Source organism: Delphinus delphis, chromosome 5, assembly GCF_949987515.2.
Source record: "Delphinus delphis chromosome 5, mDelDel1.2, whole genome shotgun sequence".
Lineage (NCBI taxonomy): Eukaryota > Metazoa > Chordata > Mammalia > Artiodactyla > Delphinidae > Delphinus > Delphinus delphis.
The window spans coordinates 25,165,193-25,186,736 of NC_082687.1; the positions used below are offsets into that span (position 1 = coordinate 25,165,193).

Consider the following 21,544-nt stretch of genomic DNA (forward strand, 5'->3'; position numbering starts at 1 on the left):
TAGTGTTGGGTATATCTGCCTGGGTAATAAGAAATATAAGAAGCAAAGAAATGATTCCCAAAGAAGTCAGGAAACTGGCCCACTGATTACCTGCCTCAGACCTTCTGCCCCAAACCTATTGGAAAAATAATTACTGGGGTTGGGCTCAGAAATGTACATTTAAAAAGTAATACCCTCTAGTGATTCAATCGCTGCTGTTGGTTAGGAGAAGAAAGATACAGGGTGGGCCACCAGCTGTCATCTCAGGAGTTATTAGGGCTAGTCTGTGGGCTGAATACATGTCCAGGAGCATTTTAGAACTCTTTAGGCTGAGATAATTCCCCTCGATCCTTACCTCACACACACATTCCAGGTCCCCAGAGCTCGGAGACCCTCCTCCCCCCAATCAGAGGCCCTAAAACGATGGCCACCATGTGTCACCCTCTAGAAATTGATGACTGTGCTTCCCGCCAAGCCAACTGCTTGCCTAAAACGAGTGTCATATCTGGATTCAGGGAAACTGAACTACAGATATGTTTTGAAAGAGAGACACAGCATCTGTGAATCCCCAAGTTACCGCATTGCTACTAAGTTTTCCTGGGAAACCAACATAATTACCGTAATATTTCCTATTCCATTCACAGCACTTATCTTATTTTGAAAACAACTCTCTAGCGAAAGTCTCAGAAATCCTGTGAAAACAATTTTGAACTTAATGTTTGAGATTTTCGTGTACAAAAGTTGACCCTTTTATGACAAATCAGGGACCAAACAAATCACTAAAGACAATGAGAAAGTCCAACTTGGGTTGATTTAATGAGATTTTACGGTTGGGAGTGTGGAAAGAGAGGAAGAGAAGAAGCGTCGAAGTTTAAGAAATCAAATGAAAGGGTGAGTGAAAAGCCCTGTTAAGTCCATAGTCTGTGACTTATAAACCCATAAGCTTATAATTTGTACTTGCTCTCTTTAGGATGTCATTGCCAAACGGCTTTGCCCGCAGGGCTGGTCTCCAAGAGACCACAGATGTTAAAGGTAAGTGCAACATGATCAGTTCTGAGCACAGCCCTTTGGCCAAGTTTGCTGTCTTGATAACTTTTATATACTTGATTGTCATCCAGATGGTTTCCATTTGCCTACTAAAGGCAAGGCTTCTCTAGCAAGAAAACGAGCATGTTCCACTCTGGATCTGTCGCTCTTAAAAATAACAGTTATTCCAGGGCAAAAAAACTTCCTCCTCCATGTTAGTCCCAAATGTACCTTCTGACAGAGCTTGGAGCTCTAGGTAATGGAATCTGAGCTTTACTGGGTACATCAAAGAACTGGGAAGAAAAAACAAACTATTATAAACGACCAATTATAGTAAACTAGTAAATGGAGGAAACTCCATTTACTAATCTATACCCACCTCCACCCAGTTTTAGTTAAATCAGGATAACACTAGCTGCTATAATAGATAAACCTCCACATTCCAGTTGCTTAACACGTTAAAACGCAGTTTTTTCCTTCATCTAAAGGCCCAGGAGGGCGTTTTGCAGACAGACCTTCCACAGGGTGATCTAAGGACACAGACTTCCTTCATCTTGGGGTTCCACATCCCCTGGGGCACCAGAGTCCTTTCTCTCCATCCAGCGGGAGGGAATAAAGGGTAGGGAAGGCACCCCTGCTTTTTCACCATTTCAGCCTGGACATGACTCGCATCTCATATGCTCACATTCCAGTGGGAAAAGCGGTCACAAGACCCCACCTACATGCCAGAGAGTTTAGATTCCTGGGTTGGGTAGACTCTTCCCAGTAACAACTGCACACTGTGGAAGGGGACAGCTGGCCTTCCTGCCACACACTCTGATTTTGGGGGAAGAAACACAATAGGTTTTTCTCATACAATTTCCACCTCTCAGGGTTCCATCTTTGAAGGTTTAATAAGACTAAAGATTATCTCAAATTAGGATTTTTAAAGCACCTTATAAAATATTCTGTTAATACTTTTTGTTGTATTTGTTGTTCAATATGTACCCATGTGTTGTGGGAGGAGGGTGGATGGTGTCAGGAACCACCCTGCAGCCTCATGGGGTTCTCCTAAATAATGGCTATCACCATTCTGCTGGCTTTCTTAATAAAATTGAACTTTATGGGAATAGTGCATTTGAAATGGGTTTTGTGTGTCCCTGTATGATTTGTTGAGGCAAGAGACAGCACAGGTAACCATCTGTGCTATTGTGAAAGTCAGGAAAGACTTTCTTTCCCCGTTTGCAGTAATAAACGTAAAACCGAAACACACTACATAGCTCGGAGACAAGTCTGAGCTAGGGTAAGGGAAATTAAATTACTTAACCCCTCTACCATAGGAATTGCTTTGTTTTCCTATATCTCCTCTCCTGTCTTTATGGTAAAGTATTAGTAGAGGAAAGGTAGAAAGGACATAAATGTTGTATTCATAATGATGACTTACTAATGGACCTCGCCCATGTTGCCTTTTTCATTTTCCTCAAATGGCCTTTTTTTTTTTTTTGCGGTACGCAGGCCTCTCACTGTTGTGGCCTCTCCTGTTGCGGAGCACAGGCTCCGGACGCGCAGGCTCAGTGGCCATGGCTCACGGGCCCAGCCGCTCCGAGGCATGTGGGATCTTCCCAGACAGGGACACGAACCCGTATCCCCTGCATCGGTAGGCGGACTCTCAACCACTGCGCCACCAGGGAAGCCCCTCAAATGGTCATTTTAATTCAACTGATGACTACACTCTTCATTAAGAGGTGACAGTACATCAGAGTAGAATTATTTAATTGGGCCAGAGGATAACTTCCCTTTGTGCCTCTTTTCAATGTCCAGGTCTAATTTTTGGATCATCAACTTTGTGCTAGAAGCTTCTAATGAAGGGAATTGAAACACAAAGCCAAGGATCAGATTGTCAGTACAAGCCCACTGGATAAATTTGCTCACCACTAGTGGACATTGGTCTGTTGACTGTCTCTTTGTAGAAATGTGTCCATTGGGACTTCCCTGGTGGCGCAGTGGTTAAGAATCCGCCTGCCGATGCAGGGGACACGGGTTCGAGTCCTGGTCCGGGAAGATCCCACATGCCGCGGAGCAACTAAGCCTGTGCGCCACGACTACTGAGCCTGCGTTCTAGAGCCCACGAGCCACGACTACTGAAGCCCGTGTGCCTAGAGCCCGTGCTCCGCAACAAGAGAAGCCACCGCAATGAGAAGCCCTTGCACCGCAACCAAGAGTAGTCCTTGCTCACCGCAACTGGAGAAAGCACCCGCACAGCGATGAAGACCCAGCACAGCCAAAAATAAATAAAATACATAAAAATTTTTAAAAAAGAACGAAGAAGAATTGATAGCAGATGAGAGATGTCATTAAAATTTTTTTTAAAGTGTCCATTCGTAGATATGCAAATCAGACAGGCTGTTCTTAAGTGTGATTCACATCATCAGAGGAAATACGTTCTCAAATTCTTTTTCACGACTGCCTTTCACAGAGTTCCATCTTATTTGTTCTGCCTACACTAAGGCGGGTTTTCCTTTTGCGTCACTATTAATTTTCTTTCCAAGTGATGTGGTTGTGGCTTTTCCCTTCTTTGGCCCCTCATATGCCCATCTCTCATGTTCAAAGAACAAAGCAATAGCTAATAAAAACTAAAATCAAGGATCCTAAAACTGCAATACCACAGACAGTAACTGTTCAACAATTCAACTTTCTCTGAGACAGATTCTAGCAAGTTTTGTTTAATTAAAAAGCTTCCCTCCAGCAGAAGCAATTTATGAAGAGTGAGGTGGGATGCGGGGCAGCTGGGGTAGCTCTCACGGGCTGTTCCTTTCCCTCTTCTCGTTCTTAAGGCCATGCCTGTGTCCCTCCAGGATGAGCCCAACTTACCCTTGCAGAAGGGTACACTGGGCTCTTTGATTCTTGTTCTTCCAGGAGACGTATGTACTAGGGAAGAGGTTATCTATAGAATGACCACATCAAAGCCCAGATGTGACAGCATGTGTAAGATCTTCTTGGGATATTCCCTAGCCACACATAACAAATTCCAAGTCCCTAAAGCAGCTACTTGGAACTCTATGGTATATGGCCTTTTACAAGGATGACAGGATCCAGGAAGATATTTACAAGAACCAAATAATATTCTAAGAGGGCAACATGAATATGGTTTGTCATGTTACTTCAAGAGTGTGTATGTCCATTTTTAACATCTTTTTTCTCCTATTCTTTCACTCTCACTTTTATTCTCCTGCAAAGCCTTCTCCAAACCTCAAGAGACTTACAAAAGTAAAAAGAACTCAGCAGACCACCCGTAAGTCATGTCTTTACACAGGGAGATCTTAAAGCATAAACAAGTCATGTCTTTATCTTAAAGCATAAACAAGATGATGTCACTTCTCTGTTTCCTGTCAAACTTGCAATCAAATCCTAACTCCTTACCAAGGCTGTAAGGTCTGGCACAAATGGGACCCTGCCTATCTGTCCAGTCTCACTCCATGCCTTTCTGCTTTTGATCACTCTGTTCCAGTTACATTGAAACTGCTAAGCCATTTCCCACTTCAGGACCTTTGCACATACGTTCTCTTTGCTGGAATGCAATGATCTCAGCTCTGCTGAGCTGTATCCTTCAAGTTTGAATTTAAATGTCACCTCTTCAAAGAGGTTTTCCCCAGCCACTACATTTAAAGTCAGTTTTTCACACTCTTTCCATTTTTAATTTCCATCTTAGTTCCTAATTTGCCATGTATTATTGTATTCGTTTACTTGTTATCTCTTTCCTCTTCTAGAGCATAAGCTTCATGAGAGAAGGAACTTGTCTGTCTTCTTCGTCTCTGTAACTCCAGCACCCAGGACAGGGCTCAGTACAAACCAGATGTCGTTTAACTGCATGTTGAACAGTGGTTTTTATGGACTTTCCATGGTTGACTTTTTCTTTCCCACAATATATTTCCTTATAGAGGCAGATTGTTACATAGAATTTGCCTTCCCAAAGGGAATTCATAAAGTACTTTCAAAAATTAGAATATACTTTTTACTGAAGCAAACTTTCAAAAACTTGTGTTTCCACGACCCAGCAATCCCACTACTGGGCATATACCATGAGAAAACCATAATTCAAAAAGAGTCATGTACCAAAATGTTCATTGCAGCTCTATTTACAATAGCCAGGACATGGAAGCAACCTAAGTGCCCATCAACAGATGAATGGATAAAGAAGATGTGGCACATATATGCAACGGAATATTACTCAGCCATAAAAAGAAACTAAATTGAGTTATTTGTATTGAGGTGGATGGACCTGGAGTCTGTCATACAGAGTGAAGTAAGTCAGAAAGAGAAAAACAAATACTGTATGCTAACACATATATATGGAATTAAAAAAAAAATTGGTCATGAAGAACCTAGGGGCAAGATGGGAATAAAGACAAAGACTTGCTAGAGAATGGACTTGAGGACACGGGGAGGGGGAAGGGCAAGCTGGGACAAAGTGAGAGAGTGGCATGGACATATATACACCGCCAAACGTAAAATACCTAGTGGGAAGCAGCCCCATAGCACAGGGAGATCAGCTCGGTGCTTTGTGACCACCTAGAGGGGTGGGATAGGGAGGGTGGGAGGGAGGGAGACGCAAGAGGGAAGAGATATGGGGACATATGTATAACTGATTCACTTTGCTATAAAGCAGAAACTAACACACCATTGTGAAGCAATTATACTCCAATAAAGTTGTTAAAAAAAAAAACAACTTGTGTTTCCAATGGCAGGCTTTAAAATCCTCTGTAGTAGCACATAAAATTGTAATACTTTAAAAATTGAATGAGGGAATTCCCTGGCGATCCAGCGGTTAGGACTCCATGCTTTCACTGTCGAGGGCCCAGGTTCAATCCCTGGTCAGGGAGCTAGGATCCCGTAAGCCAAGCGCGGCTTGGCCAAAAAAAAAAAAAAAAAAAGGAATGAAAAATAGCGTTCCAAATGGCACTGTTGCATTCGGTACATGGTTTTAGATGTACACGCTGCGCCACCCCCCACCCAGGCTCTGTAACAGGCTGAACAAGGCACAGTCAGGCGAACCCAAATCTGAAACATACACACGCAGTCGTGTAAACTCGTGATGGTGAACACAATCGGGGATGAGCGGGAGAGAGGAAAGAGAGCGGGAGGAGAGTTGGTGCCTGTAGGGCCCGAGGCAGGGCAAGTACCTTCCTCTGCTTCGTGATGTGGGTGTCCTGTGGCCTCCAAGCTTTGCTCACCTTGTTTCCATAACGTCTCAGGGATGTGCCCCCTTGTGCTGTTCTGGGAGCGTTTCCAAGGCTTTTGGCTTCTGGAGGCTGGGGCCCCAGAGTGAAGGTGGGGGCAGATGGGTGAGGGCATGCCCGAAGAGAGGGACTTTTCCTGCCGGTGTGCTGGTCGGCCTGGGGAGGGAGCAACAGGCCAGCCCCGGGACGGAACAGTAAAGGGGTAAGATGGCCACCAAACCAGGCAAAATCTGCCCCAGCTGTCCTGGGAGAGACTCGGAGCTCGTCATCCAGGCTTCTCTACATCCAAACCAGCATCTCCCAGGCAGAGGCATCTGGAGGGCCGCCCCTCTCCAAGGCATCCTCTTTTCCTAAGGCCAGAATTTGGGGCCAAGAGGAAAGACTCCCCTCCTCTGCCTCAGCTACCAGGAGAAACCCCCAGATGAAACCTCCCACCCCGCCAAACAGAAACCTAATTCCTACCTATCTCCTCCTGCGTGTGAATTCACGCCACCTTGTGCCTGTCACCTGAGTTGTTTATCCTTGAGGTTCCACACTTTGCACTCCTACCACCCGCACTGAGAATGTTCTAGCACTTTCTCCACCCATCCCATCCCCCCCCCACACACCTGTTGCCTGATGGGGACCGATATGACTTGTTCCTGGATTCCTCCTGGTGCAAGCCCTGCAGGTCTATTCTGCTGGGGGAGAAGAGGACTCCTCAGGCTTCCACACGAATATCCTCCCTGGCTGTTCCTAGGGCCACTCTTGTGTGCCTTCCATTGTTAACACAGGCGAGCTGCCCCTGCAGGACACCTGAGGACCAGCAGGGCCGCCGGGCAGGCCACTGCCTCACCTAATCCTTGCCCCGCCCCCTTCTTCCCACTCCCACCGTGGAGCTCGACAGCGCAGCTGCCCAAGGAAGGGAGCAAAGTGGCTTAGAACAAGCCCCACCCACCACGGGGCTCCCGACTTCACTCCTGGTGTGGGCTGTCACAGCAGAGGGACCTTCTAACGCCGGCATCTAGTTTGTTTTCTGGTTAATTTGTATGCCTGGCTGTGGGAAGCGCATACATTTCTTTTAAACTACAGAAAGAAAAAAGCTTATATTGGCCACCCATCAATCCAGGCAGCCTGGGAAGCGTTTTGCCTGGGACTGAGGTCCTCACCACACTCAACATGACAGATACGCCGGATGATGGCCAGCACACCCCAAAGAATCCCAGGATGGGCCCCCAGACCCACAGAATACCCGTGTCCCTTTCAGGAATTGGGAATTTTGTTTTCCTCTATTTGAAATCAGGCAACAGTCTAATAAATGGTTAAATGTGTTTGTCAGAAAATATTCAAGTGTAAGGCAAGAGTTTCCAAATTCCCTGCAGAGACTGGACACAAGGGAACATTGGCAGCTGAGCCTGTTATTAAGAAGGTCACAAGATGCCATCTGTTACTGTGCATACTTTGCTGTTCAAGCAAAACATCGACTAGGCGGTGGCTGCGATTGCTTTTGCCCGTGAACTTAAAAGATAGCACGACAGTGGGCACTACCGTGATTTCAGGGGCTTGTGTGAACAAACCATGGGTCTGCCTACGGAGCGGGCTGGAGCTATGTGGGGAGAAGATGGGAAGAAGACACTGTTTTTAGGTCTGTCCTTGGTTATGGCTCCAATGTAATTTGGGATGCTGCTGCCTGGTTTTCTTAATCTTTTTCTGTCTTTTTAGCCATCTATAAAATATGATACTAGCACTTCCTTGCCTATAATTATGAAATTAAGGCAGATAAGTGAATGCCTTATTATACACAATTAAAGATTAAAAAAGTATTTATTTATTTATTTGGCTGCGCCAGGTCTTAGTTGCGGAGTGCAGGATCTTTAGTTGTGGCATGCGCGAACTAGTTCCCCGACCAGGGATCGAACTGGGCCCCCTGCATTGGGAGTGTGGAGTCTTAACAGCTGGACCACCAGGGAAGTCCTAATTTTTTTTTTAATTCATAGAAAAGTTGAAGGAATTGTACAACCAATATTTGCCTACTCTCTGCCCAGATTCACCAATTGTTAACATTTTGCCACATTTGTTAACATACAGCTTTATCTCAGTCTCTCCCTATTGATACTTGTATATAGTACTTCTTTGCTGAACTACTGAGAGTACATTACAGGCATAATAACAGTATATCCTTAAATACTTCAGCATGTACTCCTAGGAATTAAGAATGTTCTTTTAGCAAAAAAAAAAAAAAAAAATGTTCTCTTACATAACTGTGATACTATTATCGCACGTAAGAAACTTAATATTGATAGAAAAATTTTTACCTAATATACAGACCATTAAATACCTTATTCTTAAAAATCTGTCAGGAAAAGATTCACTCTGTCATCTATCCCAATGGTTAGCAATTCTCTCTTTGAAATACCTTATATTTTTGAGGCACTCTGAAAAGCCTGATGAAAGCTCTGGGCCCTATCTTCAGAAACACATCCATTGAGACCCTTCTACAAGCCAACAACGCGTACCTCTTGGATCCCTCCAGGGTGTCCATGGACTCTTGCTTAAGTGTTGTTAATCTTTGATCTAAATTCTCCTCTTTTGTGTACATACAATTTGAGACCACAGTACTCCAAAAAGGCTAAAAACTATTTTTCTTCCCTTTCCAACATTATGTTTTGTGTTCATGAAGCTTCATTTCAAGGAACTCAAAGTTTCAAGGACCTCAGGGATGGGTAGGTAGGGGATCATATGATCCCGTAATCTAAGCTAAGAAAACGGAATCACAAATACAGCTGAGAGCAGTACAATGACAGATACCCAGTAGGCGGACTACATGATTAGAAGACCAAGAATATTTCCAACTTGAGCTTCTCTGATTCTGAAAGAGCGGTGCTCGCAAACCCACACTTGCTTTCTTGATAATTCACTTTTAAAACCAAATACTTGTGGCATTCCATCAGGGTTGGGGCAAGATTTATGGACCTAATATGTAAGGTAGAATTTGTTGGCCCTTACTGACATTGTTAGTTTCATCAACAAAATTGCCCAATTTGGTTGCAATTCTAGGAGGAGGAAGTGGGAGCAGGGAGGTGGATACACAGTAGCAAATTAGGGTAATGTTAAATGTCCTTAATTAACAGGCCAGTTGAAACTGCCAAGGTCAAGTTGCCCTGTGGGCTCTATTTTGTCAACTGTTAACTTGCAAAGAAAAAAATCGTCAGCTGACCGAACTCCAACATATGAGAGCTTGCTGGTGTTCGTCTCCATAAACAGACTGAAGAAAATGAGAGATGTTTCTAACTCAGAAGAATGACCAGGTTTGGCTACAAGATGAGCATAAACGTGTAAATCCCTCATGCAGTGGTCTAGCACAAATCCTAATGCCTGTTTTCCCCCTATAATCCAACAAACGCCTCAAAATTACTTTCTATAAAACTTCTATATTATAAAATCATATAATTTAGTAATTAATGATTATCTCATATAATTCTTGCAAGGAAGGGTGACAAAAAACGACCTAAAGCCTCTGGCAGGCCTATGGGATTTATAAAAGTCTTATAGAGCTTCGAAAAGCTAAGGATTTACAGCCAATGGAATAATCATAGCTAATTATGCAGGATCAACTTCTAATCCACATGCTTTAACTGCCGCTGTGAAAAAGTGAGTTTTTCTTGAATTTAGCTAAATAATTATTGAACTCTTTATTTGACTTTAGCTTAAGATAGCTTGTTTTTAAAAGTTTATCAGCATAAAATAGCACAAATAATGAGTATCTCCCAAATGCTATTCCTCTCCCTTGACTCATCCCTGTTGACCAGGCCCCATCATTTTATGCCAAACCAGACCCTCTTTACCCTTTTAAATCAGTTTTTACTTACTTTTAATCAAGTTTAATTTTTTCATCTTATAGGAAATTTATAACTTATAATTTTTTCCTCATAACAATGGCTATAATCACAAAGACAAATGTTGGTAAGGATGTGGAGAAACCAGAACCTTCATTCATTGCTGGTGGGAATGTAAAGTGGCACAGCTGCCTTGGAAAACACCTTGACAGTTTCTTTAAAAGTTAAACACAAATTTACAATAGGATCTAACAATTCCACACCTAGGTACCCACTCAAGAGAAACGAAAACAAACGTCTACACAAAGATCTGCACGTGATGTTCACTGCGGTATTATCTATAGTAGCGAAAATTGGAAAGAACCCTTACGTTCATCAGTTGGTGAATGGATAACAAAATCTGATATATTCATACAATGGAATACTAACTACCCACCAATAAAAAGAACGAAATATGGAATGTGGATGAACCTCAATAAAATTGTTAAAAAATACACTAGAGCTTCTTCAGACCTTGAGAAAAATGTATAGCTTTAGCATTTCAGCATAGTCTTGGTTCCCTCTGATTCTAAGAGTATAAGCTGTGTATCATGGAAGAATGTTCCAGGCATAAATTTACCTTGACTTCTGGCTTCCAGTTCTGCATGTAAGGGGCTTGAACGAGTCCACTCCATCCTCACAATGTGGTAAAAAGCTGAAGAGACTGAAAAATCAACAACTCTTCTTAGATCCATAAGAGAGGTGAGGACACAGGGAAAACCGCCACCCCCAAGACTGAAGAGACAGACAGGTGAATTCAGAGAGTCACAACTTAGCAGAGGAGTCTCACAAGTGGAAGCCACTACGGGAACCAGTGCCAGGGCTGGAATACCTGAACTGTAATTGCTGACAAATTGCTGGAGGCTCAATGTAGACAAGTCTGAGAGTGAAAAATTCTAAAAGGACCCAGGCATAGGGCAACCCCTACAGTACTGTGAGATTTACCCCAGGAACTTGACCAGGTACCCACGGTAAATATCAGAGAAAAATCCCCTTGTGCTTCTGGCGGGGGGAGGGGAAAAAGGAACCATTTTGAAATACTCCAGAGCACTATATTCTTCTTAACAAGGTCTACCCTCATGAGAAGCTAGTTAACCAGAGCCTAATCTGCCAGGGTTGTTATCATTGCCTAACTGACCTGGGAGCAGGGAAGTACCCCACTCCAGCATACCCAAGCTTTCCATGTGGGAAAAGAAATACCCAACGCCAGTCCACTTTAGCCATTCTGTTCTACCTAAGCAGGGAGAAAAAAACTTGGAAAAACTTGTGAAGTTCACAGTCCAGAGGCACAGGCTCACTAAATGGCTGAGACCTAATCATAGGGCTATAGAATGCTTCCCCTCCCCCTACAACTTACCACCACATTATTTAAGGTCCTATTTACAGCAATTCCTTTTACCTGGTACAACACATTCTGCCATCAAGAAAAAATTACAAGGCATGCTAAAAGGCAAAAACACAATTTGATGTAACAGAGCAAGCATCAGAACCAGACATGGCAGGATGTTGGAATTATCAGACCAGGAATTTAAAACAACTATGGTTAATATTCTAAGGGCTCTAATGGATAAAATAGATAGTATGCATGAACAGATGGGCAATATGAGCCTACGTGGAAATCCTAAGAAAGAACCAAAAAGAAATGCTGAGATCAAAAACAGTATAACAGAAAGAAAGAATGCTTTTGTGGGGCTTATTAGAAAACTGGTCACAGCTGAGGAAAAAAATCTCTGTGCTTGAGGTTACCTCAATAGAAACCTCCAAAACGGAAAGGCAAGGAGAACAAAGACAGAAAAGACAGAACAGACTGTGGGACAACAGAAGGTGTAATGGGCACACCAGGAAAAGAAATAGAAAAAATATATAAAACAATAATGAATGAGAATTTTCACAAATTAATGTTGGATACCAAACCACATATCCAGGAAGATCAGGGAACATCAAGAAGGATAAATGTAAAACAAACAAACAACAAACTCTACATAGGCATATCATTTTCAAACTACAGAAAGTAAAAGTTAAAGAAAAAAATCCTGAAAGAAGCCAAAGGGAAAAAACACCTTACCTATAAAGAAACAAGATAAGAATCATATCCAACTTCTTCTCAGAAACCATGGAAGCAAGAAGAGAGTAGAGTGAAATATTTAAAATGTTGACAGAAAGACCCCACTAACCTGAAATTCTATACCCTGTGAAATTATCCTTGAAAAGTGAAGGAGAAAGAAATACTATCTCAGACAAACAAAAACTGAGGGAATTTTTTGCCAGTAGAACCGCCTTGCAAGAAATGTTAAGTTCTTTAGCAAGAAGGAAATAATATAGGTCAGAAACTTGGATCTGCATTAAAAAAAGGAAAAGTATCGAAGAAGGAGTAAGTGAAGGTAAAATAAAAACTTTAATTTTTCTTATTAATTGATCTAACAGATAAGTTTGTTCAAAGATAATAGTAGTAACAATGTATTCAATTATGTATGCTTATGCATATGTATATGTCTTATGTATATACTTATATACCTATGCTTATATATAAGTGAGGTGAATGACAAAAATAATACAGGAAACAGGAGGGAGGAAATAGGAGTATTTTATTATTATAAGGTATACTTGTGAAGTGCTATAGTGTTATTTGTAACTACACTTGGATTAGCTGTAAATGTATATTGAAAACTCTAGGGCAACCACTATAAAAGTAAAAAAAAAAAGAAGTAGAATTATTATACTAAGAAAGGAGCAAAACACAATCATATGAAATGCTCATTTAAAATGACAGAAGGCAGAAAAAGTGGAAGACAAAAATAGGAATAAGGGCAACAAGTAGAAAACAAAACAAATATGGTAGATGTTAATCCAACTGTATCAACAGTCATTTTGAACATCAGTGGTCTAAATACACTAATTGAAAGACAAGAGGTTATCAGTAGATCAAAAAACAAGACCCAATTTTATGCTATCTACAAGAAACCCCATTTGAATATAAAGACACGTATAGATTGAAAGTAAATGGATGGATTACTTGATTTTCAACATATGTAAGTTTCAGAAATACCATACAAAGTTAAATGAAAATAAATGCTTACAAAAAAAGAAAATAAATGCTTACAATGCAAACTAAGTAACTGAGAAAGCTTTGAGATGCTTGGTAGTATGAAAAATTTAAAAAAAACACTTCAAATCATAATAATTGCTATAAAAAAAGTAAATAGATGGAGAAAAATATACTATGCTAATACCAATGAAACATAAAGCAAGAATAGCTCTATTAACTTCAGACACAGTAGACTCTGAAACAAGGAAAATTACCAGGGATAAAGAAGGGCATTAAATAATAATAATGATAAAGGGGTCAATTCTCCAAGAAGACATAATAATCCTTAACATGTATGTACCTAATAACAGAGTATCAAACTACGTGAGGTGAAAACTGATAGGAAGGAGAAATAGATGAATCCACTATCATAGTTGGAGATTTCAACACCTCTCTATCAGAAATGGACAGATCTAGAAGGAGGAAAATGAGTAAGGACATAGTTGAACTCAACAACATATCAATCAATTGGATATAATCAACATCTATTAAATAACTTCATCCAACAACAGCAGAAAATACATTCTTCTCAAGCTCACATGGAACATTCACCAAGATAGACCACATTCTGGGTCATAAAATACACCTTAACAAATTTAAAAGAATAGCAATCATAGAATGTCTGCTTTCAGACCACAGTAGAATTAAATTAGAAATCAATAGCAGAAAGATAACTGGAAAATCCCCAAATACATGGAGATTAAACAATACATTTCTAAATAACACATGGGTCAAAGAAGAAAGGTCAAGAGAAATTTTAAAGTATTTTGAACTAAACAAAAATGAAAACACAACTTATCACAATTGGTGGAATGCAGTAAAAGCAGTGTTTTGAGGGAAATTTATAGCATTGAATGCATATATTAGAAAAGAACAAAGATCTAAAATCAATTTATTTTCCACCTTAGGAATCTAGAAAAGGAAGAGCAAATTAAATTCATAGTAAGCAACAGGAAAGAAACAATACGTAGTAGAGTAGAAATCAATGAAATTGAAAACAGGAAATCAAGAGACAAAATAAAGGAAACAAAAAGCTGTTTCTTTGAAAAGATCAAGAAAATCAATAATCCTCTAGCTGGGCTAACTAAGAAAAAATAGAGAAAGGACATCAATTACTATCAGAAATAAATGAAAGAAGGGAAATCACTACAGAGCCCATGGACATTAAAAGGATACTAAAGAGCTTCCCTGGTGGCGCAGTGGTTGAGAGTCCGCCTGCCAATGCAGGGGACACGGGTTCGTGCCCCGGTCCGGGAAGATCCCACATGCCGTGGAGCGGCTGGGCCAGTGAGCCATGGCCGCTGAGCCTGCGCGTCCGGAGCCTGTGCTCCGCAACGGAAGAGGCCACAACAGTGAGAGGCCTGCATACAGCAAAAAAAAAAAAAACAAAAAAAAAGATACTAAAGGAATACTATGACCAATTCTATGCTGACAAATTTGATAACCAAGATGAAATGGACCAATTTCTTGAAGATACAAGCTGCCAAAACTCACACAAGAAAAAAATACACAATCTGAATAGGCCTATATCTATTAAAGAAATTGAATTAATAATTAATAACATTCCCAAGCAGAAAGCAATAGGCCCAGATGGGTTCACCAGTTAATTTTACCAAACACTTAAGGAAGAAATTATACTAATTCTCTACAATCTCTTTCAGAGATTAAGAGGTGAAGGAATACTTCCTAATTCATTCTATGAGGCCAGCATTACCTTAATACCAAAGCCAGACAAGGACATTACAAGAGATATACAGATAAACATACCTCATGAACACAGATGCAAAAATCCTCAACTAAATATTAGCAAATAAATCCAAGAATGTATAAAAAGAATTATAACCACAACCAAGAGGTATTTATTCCAGGTATGCAAGGCTGGTTCAACATTTACAAATCAATAAATGTGTCCATCACATCAATAAGCAAAAAACAAAAACAAAAAACACCCCACACGATCATATCAATAGATGCAGAAAAAGCATTTAACAAAATTCAACACCCATTCATGATAGTAAACTAGGAAAAGTCTCAGTAAACTAGGGAAAGACGAGAACTTCCTTAACTTGATAAAGAAAATCTACAAAAGAAACCTACAGGTAACATATTTAACGACAAACTAAAAGCTTTCCCACTAAGATCAGGTACAAGGCAGGGATTGTCCTCTCACCACTCCTTTCAACATAATACTGAAAGTACTAGCTAATGCAATAAGATAAAAAAAGGAAATAAAAGGTATAGAGATTGAGAAGGAAGAAATAAAACTGTCTTTGTTCACATACGACATAATTTTCTAGGCAGGAAATCCAAAAGAATTGACAAAAAAAGTCCTGGAAGTAACAAGTGATTATAGAAAGGTTGCAAAATACAAGGTTAATACACAAAAGTTGATTGCTTTCCTATATACCAGCAATGAACAAGTGGAATTTGAAATTAGATTCAGTGCAAACCCAATCAAAATCCCAGCAAGTTATTTTGTGGGTATCAACAAAGTGATTCTAAAATTTGTATAGGGAGGGATAGATAGGCAGAGCACAGAGGATTTTTAGGTCAGTGAAAATATTCTGTATGATACTATAATGATGGGTGCATGCCATTATACATTTGTCCAAACCTATAGAATGTACAACATTAACAGGGAACTGTAATGGAAACTGTGAACTTTAGGTGATTATGATGTTACAATGTAGGTGTGCCAATTGTAACAATGATTAACACTCTGGTGGGGGAATGTTGATAATGGGAAGGCTATGCATATGTGGGTGCAGGTGGTATATGGGAACTCTATGTATCTTTCTGTGAACCTAAGACTGCTCTAAAAAATTAAAATCTTTAAAAATGTAGAGCATTTGAAAGGTTAACTTTTCTTTTTTATGGGGGAGAGGGGACATAAAGAATTATTTTGTAGCTGAATTAAAATTTAAGAAAATTAATAAAGACTGAAACACAGTCCCTAGTTTAGACTTACTTCAGGAAAACCTCATAGAGAAAGCCAAAGGACATATAAAACTGAATTATTCTGATAACACTTTTTATTATAGACTCAATTTCAATGTCTTCTTAGCTATTATCAGTATGGTTTTCTTTTAAAAATAATATTGAAATATGTACTATAAAAAACAAACAATTTTACCCAGCCACCCCAGAAGCTCCAGAATGTTTACTATGACTTAACTTTTAGTTATAGCTTTGTCTTACCTCTTACTTTTCTGTTGGTCAGATTCTAAAGGGAAATAAGTGATGTGTATACAATTTGTTGGTATAGCCTAATTGGGAATGTAAGAAATTTTATTCTAGCACTGGGCTTGATCTTTGAAGAAGGTTTTCCTTCTTCATTTGCACGCAGGACTATTCCCTCATACAACCAGCTCCTTTAAAAATTCATTGATGTCAAGCATGCAGTGGTAAGTGCAACATTTCTCAGTGATCATTTACATGTAGAGCTTAAATGATTGCATACTGCATATTATTTATTTAAAAAAAACTGGAGGGAGTTGGAGTTATTGTTTAATATATTCATTCATTAAACATTTATTCCTGAGTGCTTATTATGTGTGTAGCTTTCCTCTAGATGATGGAGAAACAGAGATAACCAATATTATAATTGTGAACTGATGATACTGTACTTTCTTTAATAGTCACCAACTTTTCCTCTTTCCCATGTGTGACAATAACGATACATACTACACTGACAGTTAAAAACAAAAACAGCTTTTCTCTGATTGAAAACTTTCAAATAGAAATAGAGAAATAGAGACAAAAGTAAAAGTCACCTGAAATCCTTCCCCTCTCCCCAGGGATAATCACCACTAACATTTTAGTGAACTTCCTTAGAAACTTATCTCTATACTTATGCATACATAAAGGTGCGCACAGGCATACACTTAAGAGTACATTGATGGGATCCATAGTCCTCTGTAACCTGCTTTAACCACTTAATGTTTTCATGGGCATCTTCAACGTTAACACAATCATTAATTTAATGGATACATAATATTCCATTGACTGGATGTATCAATTTAAAAATATGCCATGTTGCTGGGCATTTAGGTTTTTAAAATTTGTAACTATTATAAATAATGCTGGGATCAGTAAATTTGAATATAAATTTTTATAACTGTACAATCATCATCTCAGAGTCCTTTCCCATAAGTAGAATTCTTAGGTTAGAAGGTATGCTTATTTTAAATTTTGATGTACAGCCAAATTGCCTTCCAGAAAATTAGCCTTATGAACTAGCAGTCCACAAGAGTGCCTGTTTTCCGATATTTTCTCTAACACTGGCTTTAAAAAATAATTTTGATAAAGATATTTCAATCTCCTTTTAACTTTCATTTCTTTGATTATCAGTGAGGTTAAGCATCTTCTGTGTACTAGTTATTCATAGCTCTTTTGTGACTTATAGTCAATTCTCATTATTCAAGGTAGTTATCTTTTCTAAAGTCTCCACTAACACTGAATCACTGAATACTGAACTATTATTGCTCCTAAGGGAAATGGAGGGTCAGGTTCCTGTGAGCCTCTGGTCATACGGTTTTCACCAACTGATCAATATATAAATTTGTTTTATGCATGTTTCTGGTTAACAGTACCTTATTTAATATATATTGTTGATCCATTAACGTTGAACTTACAGCACTATAACCTGTACCTAAACAAAGCTTATCTAACAGACGTATTTTCTCTGTAAGGCACATCACAGCCTTCCTGCACTTAAGAAACACTAGATAGCACATCAGCACTGCACCTGGGGGCCATCTTAAACAGTGAAGTCATTAACAAAAAAACATGAGAACGCAGAACATGTGGCATTAAATTGGCTGCAAAAAGCATACTTTGTTTACTGTCTGAGAGCTGAAACAAGAAAGACTGTGCTCTTGTTGGACCTCCATCGAGACTGTGCACGTCAGGTGACTCAAACTGTTTGCCACTTTGGGCATGTCCTTGAACAATCTAAAAAGTGCTGCGAGTATTGACTTCGGGGTTACATATAAATTTTAGCAAGCAGGCAAATTCTCAAATATGGAATCCATGAGCAACGAGAAGTGATTGTATTCACTTCCTTTGCCCATTTTTCTACCAGGGTGTTTAGCTTTTTCTTATTGGCTTGTGTAGGCTATTTGCATATAAGGATAGCAATTTTATAAATATTTTCTCCAATTTTGTCTTTCTATTCTATTGCTAGTATCTGTTAGTATAGTGGCTGCTGACAGCAGTATCAAATGCCTTTTGAATGGGGAGGATGACACAGTGGAAACACAACAGTGGAAAAGGAATTTTATTAAGTTTCTATTGTGAATGTGGTTGGTTTTATTTTTACCTCTCTTTCACAGGCACACCAAATTCTGTCTGGGGATTTTCCTCTAGCACCTCCAAGTTATGAAAGACCTGTAAGTCCAATCCCAAACTACCACTTTACATTCATGTTCTGCCTTTATTGTAATTATGATCTTTATCTGATATCTTCATCCATTCCAGAGTCTGAAGTCATTTAAGGCCTTTTGCATTTTTGCCTCCTTCCTCCCATCATGCACTTTGTTACGTCATTGCACATACCCCTCCTAACTGTAAGGATGGTAGGAAGCAGAAGTAAACAGTGGGGGGATTCCCATAGAGGCACTGCTAGCAGCAGCTCTGAAAAAGAGCGCACCTGTGAAAAGGCTGTGATGGTGACAGAAGCTGGGGGTCGGGGTGGGAGGGTAGCATGTGTGTGTGTGTATGTGTGTGTGTGTGTGTGTGTGTGTGTGTGTATGTGTGTGTGTGTGTGTGAGGTAGGTAGTGTGTATGAACTATTGATTAAAAAATGGTTTAGGAATGTCTGTACAGTTCATTTATTTATACTATGATAGACTCTACCACGAGCACTTACACACTGGCTGTCTGTCTCTTCATGCCAGATGTGAGAATTAAAAACCCAGCATCTGAGAACCTGATGAAGTACAGCTGACTAAGGAGAGAGTTCCTGAAGCATGTAAGAATCTTTTCACTTGTCACCCAACAGTGGATCCCTGGGAGTGTCAGTAATTTTGCACAGTGTAGCCGTGAGGGTGGAGGTGTGTGTGTGTTTAGAATTGGTGTGAAGGTAATCCACAATTTACAATCATGTGATAAATAGAAAAGACTATAGAAATAGGCTATTCTGATAAGCAGTCTTCCCCAAAGCATCATGAACATTTCTTGTTTAGATCTCTACAGTTATTTTGGAAACAAGCCTCAAAGAGGCTTTTAGGGACTGGAATTTCTCTCCTACGGTCCAAATTCTCATCAGTGACATCAGGGATTTGCTGGATTCCACCTCTTGTGAAAAAGGCAGTAAGTTCTCAGATTGTCCTCCCCTTCTGGGGACCCACCATGGGTGCCCAGGGTCCTGGGCTCAGCTTCCTCATGTGCCCGTTCTGCTACCCAACATCTCCTGTCCCTGCTCCCCCTGACGTGGCCCTCCAGAGCAGGGGCTTTGTCTTGCCTTCTCAGACATTCTCAAAACCCAGTAATTTTTAACAGGATATGAAAATGGGATTCTTCTTATATCTTAAGAGTTCTGGCAGAGACTTCTAGAGAAAGAAAGAATAAAAACTGGTTTCTACAAGCACCCTACTGACTTCACCTCATTTAATATAAAAGTTACAACGATTTCTGCTATCCTATTTTGCTTATAAGATTTCTCTTTAAATTGACTTAAAAAATGTGGCCTCACCCTAAGTAATTATATTTACAATACCATGGGTTTGGTATGCTAGTTATGTGCATTAGACAAAAAAACCTGGACTTCCCTGGTGGTCCATTGGTTAAGACTCCAAGCTTCCACTGCAGGGGGCATGGGTTCGATCCCTGGTGGGGGAACTAAGATCCCGCTTGCCGCACCACGGCGAGGCCAAAAAAAACCAAAACCTGACCATTAAAATAAAAATGTTACTCAACTACCATCTAACATTATCATAAGAACCACCAGTATATATACATATCACTTTGGAAAATCCTAGTCTGTGGGCACCAACAGGCTTATCTGATAAATTTCGCTAATGGGACAGGGTTGAAACGGCCCACCTCCATTCCCAGGTAGCTAATCTATTTAATGGCGGCCTTCCAGAAAGTTACCAGGTAACCTTCCTAGCACGGGAGGGCAGGGCTGTGGCAGGCAGTGGAGGGAGTTATGTGCGGGCATTTGAAGCTGGGCAGTCCACTGAATGTTGTATTATGCGGGCAGCCAGGGACCTCCCTTCCCTGTAGGGTTGATGCCTGCTTCTAGGAAGGGTCGCTGATTTCCTGAAAGTATATTTACTGCTAGCTGGCCTCCTGGGAGTTGCTTGGGAGAATCATGAACTATTGTTAAATAAATAAATCCCTCTTGCTGCACAGAGTTGTACTGATGCCAAGCAATTCCGCTGCCAGTGTCCGCAGCTGTTCCAGGGAACAGTTGCCTGTCTCTTCGAGGTGCTTCCCCGACCCCCTCCCCTAAAGTGAATTTTCTATACTCACAGTAGCTTCTTTTTAGTCAACAATTACCGAAAAATTAATGACATTACATCCTGCTCTTGTTTGTACGGTGCAACAGGCTAAAAGTACAACACACACACACACACACACACACAGGCACACCCCACACAATTAATATGGGGTGCTTGTTTGGGAAGCCTTGGGCCTAGGGTTCTGAGTAAAGAATAAATCACAACTTGTAATTTATAGGCCAAGGCAAAAATCTTAATTTGAAAAAAAATAGGCATTATATTTGGGGGAATGGGAACAAGCACTGAGATGTAAAATGTACACATTCCTGCATCAGCAGCAAGTAGGAACTGAATGAGATTTTCAGCAATAAGTAAGGACTGAATGAAAATTTCAACCATCATTAACAGTATTCTCACTTTAAAAAGTATTTGCTTGGTGTCTAATGCTTTTGGTAACCATCTTCTGCTTATTTATATTTCTGGGCCCTGTTTTCAAGAAGTTCATGATGTAACACTGGAAAGCAGAGACATCCACACCCAGGAATGTCTGGACTAAAGGGATGGTAGGGAAGACAGGGGGAAAAAAATCTTACCGCTAAAGGATGATTAAGGGGCAGTAGAGAAGCAGTGAATGGTTCGGTTATTGATTCCAAGAGTTCTTGCCTTTTTTTCCTCTCCTGCTTATTGATCTGGGCTTCCTGTCACAGACACAATACATGAAATAGGAAGGTTAAAGGAGGTGGAAGAAAATGCAGGAACAATCCCAATTCCTGCTCGTTACCGATGTCTTGGCAATTTAATTCCCAATTCTGTTCAAAAAAGTAACCTTAGCGTTTGGGCGAGTGCTGACAACCAGGCCATTTCTTTTTTTCCAGCTTCGGGAACCATGTAATTCTACAAGCAAGACTAGCTCATCTGAAGACTCAGAAGCTGATCAAT

The 21,544-nt window shown here is 40.3% G+C and overlaps 1 long non-coding RNA gene across 1 annotated transcript in view; it reads right to left on the reverse strand.

The window, feature by feature from the left end:
- LOC132425801 (uncharacterized) overlaps positions 1-21,305 on the reverse strand; it is a 47,874-nt gene extending 26,569 nt beyond the window's left edge. Inside the window, exons 1-2 of the long non-coding RNA XR_009519505.1 lie at positions 21,199-21,305; positions 10,656-10,739 (exon numbers count right to left, since the gene is read on the reverse strand). This is a non-coding gene — a long non-coding RNA (uncharacterized lncRNA). The remainder of the gene's footprint in view (positions 1-10,655; positions 10,740-21,198) is intronic.
- Between the last annotated feature and the right edge of the window lie 239 nt (positions 21,306-21,544).